This window comes from Anarrhichthys ocellatus, unplaced genomic scaffold, assembly GCF_004355925.1.
Source record: "Anarrhichthys ocellatus isolate YVR2014 unplaced genomic scaffold, GSC_Weel_1.0 scaffold49, whole genome shotgun sequence".
Classification (NCBI taxonomy): Eukaryota; Metazoa; Chordata; class Actinopteri; order Perciformes; family Anarhichadidae; genus Anarrhichthys; species Anarrhichthys ocellatus.
In genome coordinates, this window is record NW_022280079.1 from 2,595,906 (window position 1) to 2,609,027 (window position 13,122).

Below are 13,122 nucleotides of genomic sequence, written 5' to 3' on the forward strand. Positions count from 1 at the left end.
TATGTGTGTATGTATATATATGTGTATATGTGTGTATGTATATATATGTGTATATGTGTGTATGTATATATATATGTGTATATGTATATACGTGTATATATATGTGTATATGTATATACGTGTATATATATATATATATATATCAGTCATACCTCCAAGTTCCAACACGATGCTTGAAGGGCAGACTGCCTCAGCCTGATCATGGACTTATCGCACCGTGTGTGGGGCACAAGGAGAAATCTGCTTCTTGAAAAATGTCGGCTGGCACGATTGTAAGACTCACCATTAAATATGATCGAAGGTAATGGCTTTTTCAAGCCATCACTCATAATATGATGGTGTATTAGATGGTCCCAGCTGAGCATTTCGCCAGCTATCATCATACCGGGCCTTTGATGGATGGTGCAAGTGGCAGCGGTGGTTAACGTCAGACCAAACCAACACATTTTGGTTTAATACAGTTAAAGCTCTGACGAAAGTGTCTCCTTCAACAGAAGAGATCAGCAATTCAGTGACACTGACATTCAGTGACATTTAGTGGCAGATGCTTTGGATTTCAACTCAGACACCATCCTGCTGTCCAAAGATCAGTGATCCTGACGTGCTGCTGTAGCGATGTTGTCGGAGACCTCCCGCGTGGCAGATGGCTTTGACTTGCTCCATGCTCCAGAGCACCATGGGTGGTCTGCGTGAGACAACGCACCTCCCCACAGGGTGCAGGTCAAAAACACAGCAGCTCTGGGGTTCAACCTGAGGGATTTGTTCAGGGGAAATAATCACAACCTCATAAAATGCAAATAACCTGCTTGGTGCACAAAAAGTAACATAAATGCATTGTCACGCCATTAAAGGGGTCATTCATACTTAAAGCTACCCATAATTCTTTAACCTTAAAGGAGTATTCCACTGATTTTCTGTTTCCAGTCATGAAGATTCCCACTCAGCTTGTGAAAACAGCTGTCTAGTGTACTCTGTAGTAGCTTCATCAAGGGAAAGATGATATTGAGCTGCATTATGGGAAGTGTAAGATTCGGTGTATTTGTAACTAAATTCCTGGAAAGCCTCAAAGCAAACTATTAGCTGCCTAATCTTAACCTAAGGTAGGAATAATCCAATTCGGTGGATCGGCATTATAGCCAATACAGATCCACAGTTTTACAGTTTTAATCAGTTCATTTGCTTAACAAGCTTGTGTTGATTTGCAAACCTGCTAGTACTTCTGATACAGCATCATCATCTCATACAGCATCCTCAAACCAGTGAACTACGTCGCGGTGACTACGTCCTGAAATATTGTCTATAGTAGGCACCAAAACAGAGCTAACAGAGCTAAAAGAAGAGTGAAGATTGGACTTGCTATCATCATGTGACACGACTCGACCTTAAACGAATGCTAATTCTTGCTCAGTGTCTGCCGGCTGTGCAAACAGGCAACTGTTTGCTGATAAGTTTGACGACTTTAAGAGGTGACAATCTGCCAGTGTTGCGTACACAGCTTGTTCCACTGCCCCCCCGAGTGGCCCGAGATTAATTGTTTCTGCTTTAACTGTTAGCTAACGCAGTGAGAATTGAATTCATCACCACAGTGTTGGTGTCGTGCTTCTGAACCATCAAGCCATCGAGAATCATTTGGGCTATAGAGAGCTTTGTGTGTGTGTGTGTGTGTGTGTGTGTAACATCTCTGTGTTTCAAAGTGCTTATCTCTGATTATCAGCAGCCGGATGAAGCTGTTGTGTGGGAGTGGGACTCTGTCTGGGTATTAACCAGCATGCATTTTTAATCATCCCATAATCAATGCGTCTAATGAGCCACATTAAGACAGACTGGAAGGCCAAAGGTCACAGCTCAGCTACACTGTGGTGCACACCGTAGAGAGAGCTTAACTTTCAGATCAGCTGCTTCTGGTTGTCTTGTAACCTCTGAGCGCTTTCAACAGTAGCATTGCTTTTTTGAATGACTTTATTATACCTCATAACTTCTCAAACCACATCCAGGAATAGAAATGTTGTGGCCTTGAATGGAAGCATCGGAATCTGGCCGTCGTGTTGAATGAATCACATTAATCTTTCATAACTTAAGTCACGCACGATTGTTTTTTTATTAGTTTGTCCGTCAGCAGGATGTTTGCAAAACTGATGAAAGGATTTTTATGCATACGGGGGAATAGTTAGGCTGTTTGCCAAGGAACCATTGATGAAATGCTGGTGGGGATCCAGATGGAGTGTTTCTAGCATCGGACAGTTAACAATCTTTTGCCATAACTGTAAAACTGAAGGCAACAGAATCAGAAATGCAAAGAGTGTATGTTTGCAGGCACGATGTTTACTTTGACGGATGACCTGGATGATGAAATTAGACAGATAACTGTCTTAAAGGCTGAACAAACATCTTCACAATTGTAAAAACAATAAAGAGTGTGATTCTTTCCAGAGGGGCGAAGATCTTTTTTTTTTTTTTTTTGCAGCAGGACTTCGGGCGGAGCAGCCAAGTCGCCCATTGTTTGCCACGAGAGCAGAGAAAGCCAATTAACTGAGCCAACGGTGGAAAGACACAAGCTTCAGCATCTGCTACACCGACACGTCAACCTCTCTCTCCCTCTCTCTGTCTGTACATCAGTGAGTTTTTAGCTGGCTGTTCCAGCTCGGACAGAGCTTTAATCATCCATCCTCAGGGACCTATGTGTGTTTGTGTTTGTGTGTGTGTGTGCTTGTTACGCCCATGTATGTCTTCCTATATTCTGTTTTGGTATTTTCCTCTTCATCCAAATGCAGTAATGTATCTCAGACAAGATTCTTCCACCAGCAACCCACTGCTTGTGATGGGTACTTTTTATATATATATATTTGGATTTCCAAGTTGAGGTACAAGTGTGGAGAAAAACAAAGAAGTTGACCAATCCTAACAATATTTGTCTGGCAACTCATAAATGACCTGGGGCGATAAGCATTAAAGCGGCACTATTCAGTACTTTCTTTTTTACATAAACTACAGATCACGTGTAATGTGGAAGGGGTTGCCCATGGAGAGAACTCACTCATGCATTTTAGCTTCTTTCAGTTTGTTGTTTGGGTTTCACAGCCTCACTCCTCTCATCAATCAGCTGTTTTCAGTTCACGGCTTGTTCTGCTGCCCCCCAATTGGCCAAAAAAAAAGAGAATCAATCAATGTAACTTAAAACCTCTGTTTTGTAAGATTTAGATAACTTCCTTGAGCCTAATTGATTATAAGTACGGGTATGATTGGGTCACATGCCTTATATTTACGGGATGTGTCTAATCAAGAATGAACTCAGACAGATATCTGCATATGAATGCAGAATCTGTGGGTGACGGGAAGAGAATTTTTGTATTGGAAGCGTTCCATTTGTCGTCTGAGTGGTATTAACCCTTTCATGTTTGAGCGGGCTTTGGTTGCATGCTGGTAAGCAGTCCGTGTGGAGGGCATAAGAGGTGGAACGCATCTGTCGCAATATAATCTGGGAGTCCACTGGCTATTGTCTGACAATGATTTATCTTTTTATCAGCTTTTATTTATTTATCTGCACTCATATGTAGAAGACTCATTTTAGAGATGAGCCATGGACGTCGTCTCTCAACTACATTCTTGCATCTCAAGTTGCTGATCGGACTGTAAACACTGAGCGGCACACAGCAAAGGAAATCTTGGTTCGGATATCCGTTACCCAGACATCCACTGCCCTCACCACATCCCCTGAAATATTGGTCGTAGCACCCAAAAGTCAGATTGGTCAAGGGGTTCCGAGATTGACCTGGAGAATTGCAATTGGTGGTTCAGTTCTTGTTTGGGTACAGGTTTTTTCCCAAATCAAATAAGGTTGGTGAGCCACACTATCTTCAAGAGCAGGTTATGCATAATACATTTAAAAAAACCTTTTAATATATCCGCGTAGAATATCATAAAACTCACAGAGCAGCACATTTACATTTACATCTACAGTTACATTCTCTATTGTAGAGATATGATGATTGTCAGAGCTCCTCAGATCACACCTGAGTTGGCTTGCAGTGACAATATATTCTGTTCAGGAGCTCCGCGTCACGCTAAAATTGTCATGCATCAAAATCAACAGCACAAGCCCTGGCAGTATAACACTTCACTAGCTCGGTACAATCTTTGTGTTGCGATGTCTGATCCAAACAGCAGGCTTCCACGCAACAAATCCAACGTCTTCGCTGCCGTTCCGGCTTCACTTCAATTACCTCCACCGAAGAGGACGGCAGTGTTGGGAAAGTTAAGGATTTCAGCCGTAATGGAAGGTTTTGAGTATCCCAAAATCGTTTGAATGCTATTTCAGGAGCTTTTTTTCCACAAAAGGACATTTGTGGGGGGGAAACTCTTAAGTCTGCTGTTGATTCATGTGATGCCAAGAAAACGGTCCAAATTAAAGATAGTGAATTTTGGCACAAACTGCACAAAAAAAAGCCAAGTTGCTGGAACCTGAATGCATCTGCGTGCTGCACATGTAGGTTTGTGTGTGTGTTTCTGTGTGTGCTCTTGTCTTGGACGTGTGACAGAACTACAGATTTTTTACAGAAATAATCTCTCCAGGATGTCCAGCAGCATCTGACATGAAAACACAGAGAGGGACACGGAGAGACTGGACTACATTTCACTGCTGGGAAAACTGAAATGATAAGAAGAGCTTGTGTGTCTGTGTGTGTGTGTGTGTGTGTGTGTCACAGTAGGGTGTATATTGCTGCAGCAAAGCGTTTTCACATCTGGCCAGACAGTTTCAGTCCAGCGCCGTTAAATATTACATGTAGGCAGTTAAAGAGCTGGAGAGAGAGGAAAAAAAAGGCCCAAAGTGGTGGCCCCTAGAGGCTGCAATGTTCATTACATTAAAAATGTTTGTCCTGGGGTTGGTGGAAAGATCACACCATTATTCATTTTAAACTAATTCCCCTTGGAAGAAGAAGTGTACCCTGTGAATTTAATTTCAATCTGCTTTGTAAATGAATAGTATACAAGTGGAAATAATTATTTGGACTTATTAGGATCCATCCTCTGTGGACCATGAATTTCCACAAGAAGTACCAGACGGTTCTGCCGAGTGAAGCCAATGCTAAAGTGTCTTAAAACTTGCATTCTCTCTACTGACCAGCAGGGGGTGATTCTTCCGGTTGCAAAAAGAAGTCGTATAGAAGTCTGAGAGAGTGACTCTAATTCTCACTTGATTTATTACCTCAGTAAACATGAGTTTATGGTCTCAATCTCTAGTTGCAAGTCTTCTTCAATACAGCATGATGTTCATTTAGTCAATTATGGTCCATTTAGAGTCAAATAGACCATAAAGCAGGGGATGCTTTAGGGCGGGCTTACTGTGATTGACAGGTCGCTGCTGCTACCAGAGCCGTATACGGTGTCTCTACGTCACTTCTCAACATTCCAAATTTGGTGACTTCTGTTGATCAGTTGCCAAAAACAACATGGCGATGGCCATAATCCAAGATGGCGACGGCGAAATCGCGCACTTCGTCCACAAGCCAATGGGTGATTTCACGTACGACTACGTCCGCATCTTGTTTTCAGTCTATGGTCACTATGAACACACAGATGCATTTAGCTGAAAGTCACCAGATAACAAGATAACTTGTTAAATTCAAACCCTAGTGCATTGAACAGATGATGGTTTAGCCAAAGAAATTGCAGAGAAACAAAGCAATTTGCATAAGTTTGTCACAAAAATTACATCGTGGGGAGCAGGAGAAACAGTATTCCGCTCAAGTTGAGCCGTCATTCTCAACCAAGTCCTTCTCCTGCGCTAGTTTCTCCTTAACAAGTGCCAATTCATATCATCACCCGAACATTACCCATAACTAGCTGTGCTGCTCTGTTCAACTGCCTGTCGGTTAAAACCTCTTCGTCCCTGCTCTCCTTTACAAGAGACTATAAGGAAGTATAGTGGTCTAACTCAATGGTATTGTTTATTCGGTGTAGTTTTTGTTGGGTGTGCAATTTGATTTTCTGCTGATGTTGCTGCGTCTGCCGTCTGTGTGTGTGAGCATGTGGTTCATGTGGCTGCCATGCCAGGCTATGTTCAAGTGTCATTTTAAACGTTATACTAAGACTGTTGGTGCCGGTGTAATTCTATCCATACGCTTGATTAATGATGCTGTTGCATCTGTGAGCAGTGTGTGTGAGAGAGAGAGTGTGTCTTGATGCTGTTAATGTTTGTCTTGATGGTACCTAACATCAGCTCTGATGATGATGATGTACAGTATAAGGCCTGACTGATTAAACTGAGGTGCATTCAGGCAAGTAGAGTTGTAATGGGCTATTTTGGTTAATAGAACAGTGTAAATAGTCTATGGCTGGTTTTGGATGGGCTCGGCCAGGGGTTGGGCAACCTTATTTATATGATGTGCCATTTTTAAATATTCTTGTCAATCAAAGTGCCATGTCAACTTTAAGGTGAATATCAAGTTAAATTATGTCACCACATCAAAATTGAAATCTCCAACAGATCCGTGAGTGTATTCCATCCATATAGGCAACGTTCATAGAACATTTTTAAAGAACATTTTTCTCCCATCATCAAGACATTGTAATTATATATGAGAGCACTAAACAAGAACGCTGCCGTCCTTAAGGAAGCATCAGATCTGAGCTTATATCATTAACCCTACCAACATGCCAAGAATGTTGTTCATCAGCAATCAAATTCTGCGAAGAAGGCAACGAGTACTAGCAGCCAATCAGAGGCAGAGTAGGGCCGGTCTTCGCTGAATGTGGGTGGGGTCGGAGACATTATGTTTTCTGGTTGTCCATCCGTCCCATTCTTGAAAACGGGATATCTCAGGAAAACCTGGAGGGAATTTATTCCAATAACATCCACCTGGACTAAAGAATGCACAGATTCGATTTTTGCGGTCAAAGGTCACTGGGACCTTACAAAACACGTTTTTTGGCCATAACTCAAGAATTCATATGCTAATTGTGACAATTTTACACAAATATCCAAAAGGATGAAATGATAAAGTGACAACATTTTTGACAGACATGGATGTAAACTGCAACTTGACTGGTTGGTGGAGGTGTACAACCATGAGGCGGTGATTCTAGTTTGCACTGATGGAGCTCGTTTGTGGAGCAAAGCTTCACCCCACACCTCTCACTCACCATAGTGAGTGAGATATCAAATATATGGTGATATACTGTAGATCACACACAGTCAAGGCCTGGCCCCCATGTCGTTCCAGCTGTTAATGGCACACACACTCCCCATCCCTCCAAGGATGTTGTTGAGATAATGTGGAGAATGGATTTTGTGCTGTTGCATGTTTGAGGGGGTTACTAAGGGGGGATTTGTTCCAGAGAGAGGTCAATTATGCTCTTACTAAGGTAAACCTCTAATGTGTGTGTGTGTGTGTGTGTGTGTGTGTGTGTGTGTGTGTGTGTGTGCGTGTGCGCGCGCGCTTCCCCCTGATAAACCGTTGCAGATCAGTGTGCTGTGTAAGATTTTAAAAGGTTTTAACCAGCGAGTGTTGTCGTCTTTGCACTGATGAGCTGGCAGGTATTAGATCGAGGACTTTAATGAGAGTGGTTCGCTCAGTGTGTGTGTGTGTGTGTGCGTGATTCTAGTCGCTGAAGATGATTCTGTGTTGCGTGTAGACTGTTTCACCCTGCGGCCGTCTTTGTTTGTGACAGATCTGCATCACTCTAAATGCTTATCTGTCTCTCTCCATTCTGATTTTCTTATCACAGCTGTTTGTGTGTGTGTGTGTGTTTGTGTGTGTGTGTGTGTGTGTGTTCCAGCGGTGACCTCGCTCATCCCGTACTATAATCTGACCCAGTGAACTGATTCCGCGGCAACAGCGCGGCATTTAGCGATGGCATCTGACTGCTAGGAAGGCGCGTCCCTCCCCGCTGTGTTGTGAACGCAGCACAGTCGCCCCTATTCCGGTCAGCAGTGTGTTTGCAACGGTGTAAGTTTCAACAATAAATCGTGTTGGTGTACTTGAAACTTGTCGCGGGCGCTGCGTCTGCTCGACGCTTTCATCCAAAGTGTCGCAGTAAAAGAAAGGCGTGTATTTTTAGCACGGGTGGCCCCGGTGGAAATAACAAAAGCAATGCAGAAGGAGTGTGTAGAAGAAGAGTGTGTTTTAAACATCACGCAGGTATTGATGTTCATGAGTTTGTCATCTGTCCACAGGGAGAAGGAGCCTGTACAGCAGCTGGTCGGGACATCAATACTTAAGGCATATTGAGAAGCTGAGTTGCCAAAAAAGAAGCTTATTGATTTGAGAGTGGTCCAAAAAGTGGAATCACACTTTAAGAGATAGTTTTAGCCCATCAAGCTGTGAGACAAGCTTCTCTGTCCAAACTGGTCAGCATCCAGGATCATTTTAACCAAACTAATGGTCTCACTTGGTCAGTGACCCAACTGTGACGCTTTAGGACCTGTCAGGGACAGCGTGTTTCTGCTTGTTACATACATTGTGTCTTTTCAAAATAAACTTCCTTGATCACAGGAAAGATACAGTTTGCACTCGGTCTTTTCAAAATAAACTTCCAACATATTTAGACTTAGTTTTTAAGTTTACTTTTGATTGTGGTTTGGCATAAAATAATCACATTTGTTATGTAACTTACATGATTAACTAACGCTGCATACATATAACTAAGGTGAAAAAGTAAGTGGATGTTCACTTAGTTTCACACGGTAAACAAACAGCGGCCTGAGTGTAAATCTGTGTTAATTTCACTCAACCAATCACCCCCAGCCTTTGTGCATAGAGGACTTTCTTGCTCTTTACGCTACGTCAGTTGGTCAGCCCGTCTAATACTCACATAGATGGGAAATATCTGACTCCTCAACGGCTCCACTATGTTCATAATGCTGCTACTGCAGAGCCCGTTGTCACTCCTAAGTCATCATATGCCAGCTTGGTCAGTGGCCAGATGTTTCAAACTGTCATGCTTTACATTGGCATATAAGTTGTTGATAATGAACATTGTAAACGTGATCTTAGTGTTGATGACTTAGCGACTGTCTTGCTAGATTAAGCAACTTTTGTAGCTACTACCGCTAGCAACTTTCATTGTAAAAGAGTTTTCAGTTCTATGATTTTTGAAAGCTAGTGTACTCTTGCTTTAAATCTATGTGTAATCACCACACATAAGTCATTTCAACCATTGGTACTGTAAATCAACCATCTATAATCCAATCAAGTTATCTCAGACATCCATGTATGAAAAAACAGGGCCCTGGTGATTAGTCACCCCAGACACACAGTAAAGTGCTTTTATTTATGATGTCATGCTAATATATTCAAATGGTGTGGGATCCGCTTGAAGTGTATTTGTCTTACTGCCCATGTTCTTCTGCCCTGCATCTAGGTTAACATCAGTTACATGGGAAAATACTGCATGTTTTTCAGTCCGCCCCAGAGAGAAACAACCCTCCACCCGACCAGCTGTGTTTGTGTGTCCTGCTACAGTAAGCCGTGCTGCACGTGCCTCCCACTGCAGCAGAGGCTTGATTTAAATCAGACCAGTCAGGGTGTTGATGGCAGTTAGGAATAGTGCAGTAAAAATATGTTCCTTAAATCATCACAACTAATTGATGTGATTTATAATAGCTGTGATTTTAGTTGTGGTACGTCATTTTCATTCCGTGCATGCAGGCACTCCCTCTTTCTCAGCCCCTCTCTCTATCTCTACTTATGTTTGATGGGAAAATCCAACCCTTATAAACTTCAACAGAATTAAAAGCAGCAATTTTTCACTCATTTTGTTGTTTGGTTTCATGCAACTGGCTTAATGTACAAACATGTTGTCGTTTCTGGAGGTTACAGTAAAGTTTATTGGCTGAAGATGTCTCACCAGAGTGAACATTAACAGTCTTTTATATCTTAGTACCAGTAACAGCTTGTCTAGAGCGAGCAGGAAATGGACCAAAATGCAATGCAGCCACCTCGTGTTTTTACCCTAATGACTAGAATAAAGAAAATACAAGAAACTACATGTGAAAAACCACTAAAGACATGAAGACAATTAAAGTTATGGATAATCTCCCCAAAAACTTCTATGAGAACAAATATTTTCACAAGCCAACACATAATTTGTGCTGTAACTCACACATGAAAGATGTAGACTTGAAGGGAGGAAAAGCAGAGTTGGGGTTAAATCGCGGGTGTAGACATACATAAAGTCCATTTAAACCATCCATCCATCCATTTTCCACCGCTTATCCAGGGTCGGGTCGCGGTGGCAGCAGGCCAAGCAGGCCGACCCAGACCTCCCTCTCACCGGCAACATGTTCCAGCTCATTCTGGGGGATCCCGAGGCGTTCCCAGGCCAGCTGGGAGATGTAATCTCTCCAGCGTGTTCTGGATCTTCCCCGGGGTCTCTTCCCAGTTGGACGTGCCTGGAAAACCTCCAGTGGGAGGCGTCCAGGAGGCATCCTAATTAGATGCCCGAACCACCTCAACTGACTCCTTTCGACGCGAAGGAGTAGCGGCTCGACTCCAAGTTCCCTCCTGATGACCGAGCTCCTTACCCTATCTCTAAGGCTGAGCCCGGCCACCCTACGGAGGAAACTCATTTCGGCCGCTTGTAGCCGCGACCTTGTCCTTTCGGTCACGACCCAGAGTTCGTGACCGTAGGTGAGGGTAGGAACGTAGACCGAGTGGTAAATTGAGAGCTTTGCCTTCCCGGCTCAGCTCCCTCTTCACCAAGACGGTCCGGTGCAGCGCCTGCTTTACTGCTGCAGCCGCACCGATCCGTCTGTCGATCTCCCGCTCCATCTTACCCTCACTCGTGAACAAGACCCCGAGATACTTAAACTCCTTCGCTTGAGGTAGGCACTCCGTCCCCACCTGGAGGGAGCAATCCACCGGTTTCCGGCAGAGAACCATGGCCTCAGATTTGGAGGTGCTAACTCTCATCCCCGCCGCTTCACACTCGGCTGCAAACCGCCCCAGTGAATGCTGGAGGTCATGATCCGAGGAGGCTAACAGGACCACATCATCTGCAAATAGCAGAGAGGCAATCCCGAGACCCCCGAAACTGACGTTCTCCGCCCCCAGGCTGCGCCTAGATATCCTGTCCATGAAAATCACGAACAGGACCGGTGACAAAGGGCAGCCCTGGCGGAGGCCAACACCCACCGGGAATGTGTCTGACTTATTGCCGAGAATGCGGACACAGCTCCTATTGCAGTCGTACAGAGACCGGATCGCCCATTGTAACAGGTCCGGCACCCCATACTCCCGCAGCACCCCCCACAAGACCCCCCGAGGGACCCGGTCGAAAGCCTTCTCCAAGTCCACAAAGCACATGTAGACTGGTTGGGCAAACTCCCAGAACCCCTCCAGTAGTCTTGCGAGGGTAAAGAGCTGGTCCACTGTTCCACGGCCGGGACGGAATCCGCACTGCTCCTCTTGAATCTGAGGTTCGACAAGTGGTCGGAGCCTCCTTTCCAGCACCCTGTCATAAGCCTTCCCCGGGACATAAGCCTTCCATTTAAACATGCACTCTAATCTGTAAACGCGCAGTCAATTTCACATGTCGGCGTCATGTTTTAAAAAGGACCTGATTGATTGATTTTTTTCTGTAAAATCATAGTTTATAGCACCAAGTAATGATTTATACACAGCTCAACATTGCCAATAAAAGCATGCACAAAGCTAGAGCCAGTAGATGAGTAGCTTAGCTTAGCTTAGCACAAGGTAGGACGCAGGGAGAAACAGCTAGCCCGTAAAACTTCTTTTTCCATTTCTGTTTGTGTATTGATTAAACAAAGACATACAACGTGTTCATTTCTCGTTTCAAAATGGTGCTGGAGAGGCTGGTCTTGGCCCACCTTCGACCGCTGGTGAAATCCTCACTGGACCCTCTGCAATTTGCATACCAGCCTCATGTGGGAGTGGATGACGCCATCATCTACCTGCTGCAACGAGTTCAGTTGCACCTGGATGGAACCGGTGGCTCTGTGAGAATCACTTTCTTTGATTTCTCCAGTGCATTCAACACCATCCAACCAGTGCTGCTGAGTGAGAAGCTGTGGGTGGTGGGGGTTAACATGTCCACCGTCTCCTGGATCACTGACTACCTCACAGGCAGACCACAGTTTGTCCATTTACCACCACATCCTCGTACTTTTCTTCGGCCGTATATTCTGGAATAAATACGGCTAAATATCCGAGTCAAAACTTGTCAAATGTATCCTCATCAATAACATACTCTGCGTATTTTGAGGAACCATTTTCGCTGTTGGAAACGTAGAAATTTGCAATACAAGCGCTGAGAACAAGGAAGTTCCGTTTTTGAGCGGCATCTCGAGCACGCCCCCTGGTTACAAAGAGGCATTGAGAGATCCAAGCTGAAACAGCAGCCTCTACTTCTTCCGTGCATCCAACTACGTCACTGTCACTTCAAATGACGGCACTGGATGCAGCACGAACAGCAGATTTTGCAGGTGTGAATGCAGCTTTCTCTGTCAAGATAGGACGCACTGAGGAGTTTATTGCTTTAACCGATTACATCTACCATCAACACTGATCGGACATCCACATAAAAGGTGGAAAATGTTCCGATTGATATACAGACACGATGGCACGGATCTTCTTATTTGAATAAAACAGGTTTGGGCCATTTCTCTGGGAGTCATAAAAAGTAATTCTGAGAAATGTAGGACACCACCAAGTAAAGAAGAAGTACAAGGCAGGTTGAGAGAAAGTGGAATTATTGATAAGTATCACATAACACCTTATCCTGAAAAAACTCCTGCAGTGTGTTGGCTAGCACACATTGATTATCTACGTATCAGTATGAGTGTGGGGGCCGGGTGTGTCAGGCCTCTGCGTCATGCCTTTTTGGGCACAGTTTGGCTCCGTGAACCCTGGCCTAACGGCGTGCAGCAGCTGGGGCATCGCTCCACCCGGGCCTCATTCTTCTTCTTCTTCAGGGCTTATTGCCGCGGGCAGAGCTGCAGTCGCTCCTTATGCTCAGTCTGAATTGATAACTCGTCTCTTTAAGAACCACTCCACGTCCACGCTTCCCCCATTCTCCCCTCATCCTCTTGCCGGCGTCTGATGGAGCTACTGTGTCTGACTCATCCGTCGCATGGCACTGTCTCACAAAATAAACCCAAGGTCA

At 44.3% G+C, this 13,122-nt stretch overlaps 1 protein-coding gene across 3 annotated transcripts in view; it reads left to right on the top strand.

The window, feature by feature from the left end:
* chst11 (carbohydrate (chondroitin 4) sulfotransferase 11) overlaps window positions 1–13,122 on the top strand; it is a 103,988-nt gene that overhangs the window by 37,252 nt on the left and 53,614 nt on the right. The window contains exon 1 of one of the 3 annotated variants that reach the window (XM_031869789.1): window positions 154–2,615. The exons of the other annotated variants lie outside the window; for them this stretch is intronic. The gene's annotated coding sequence lies outside the window, so the exon portion shown is untranslated. Of the gene's footprint in view, window positions 1–153; window positions 2,616–13,122 lie in introns of those variants that run through there. 3 annotated transcript variants of the gene reach the window in all.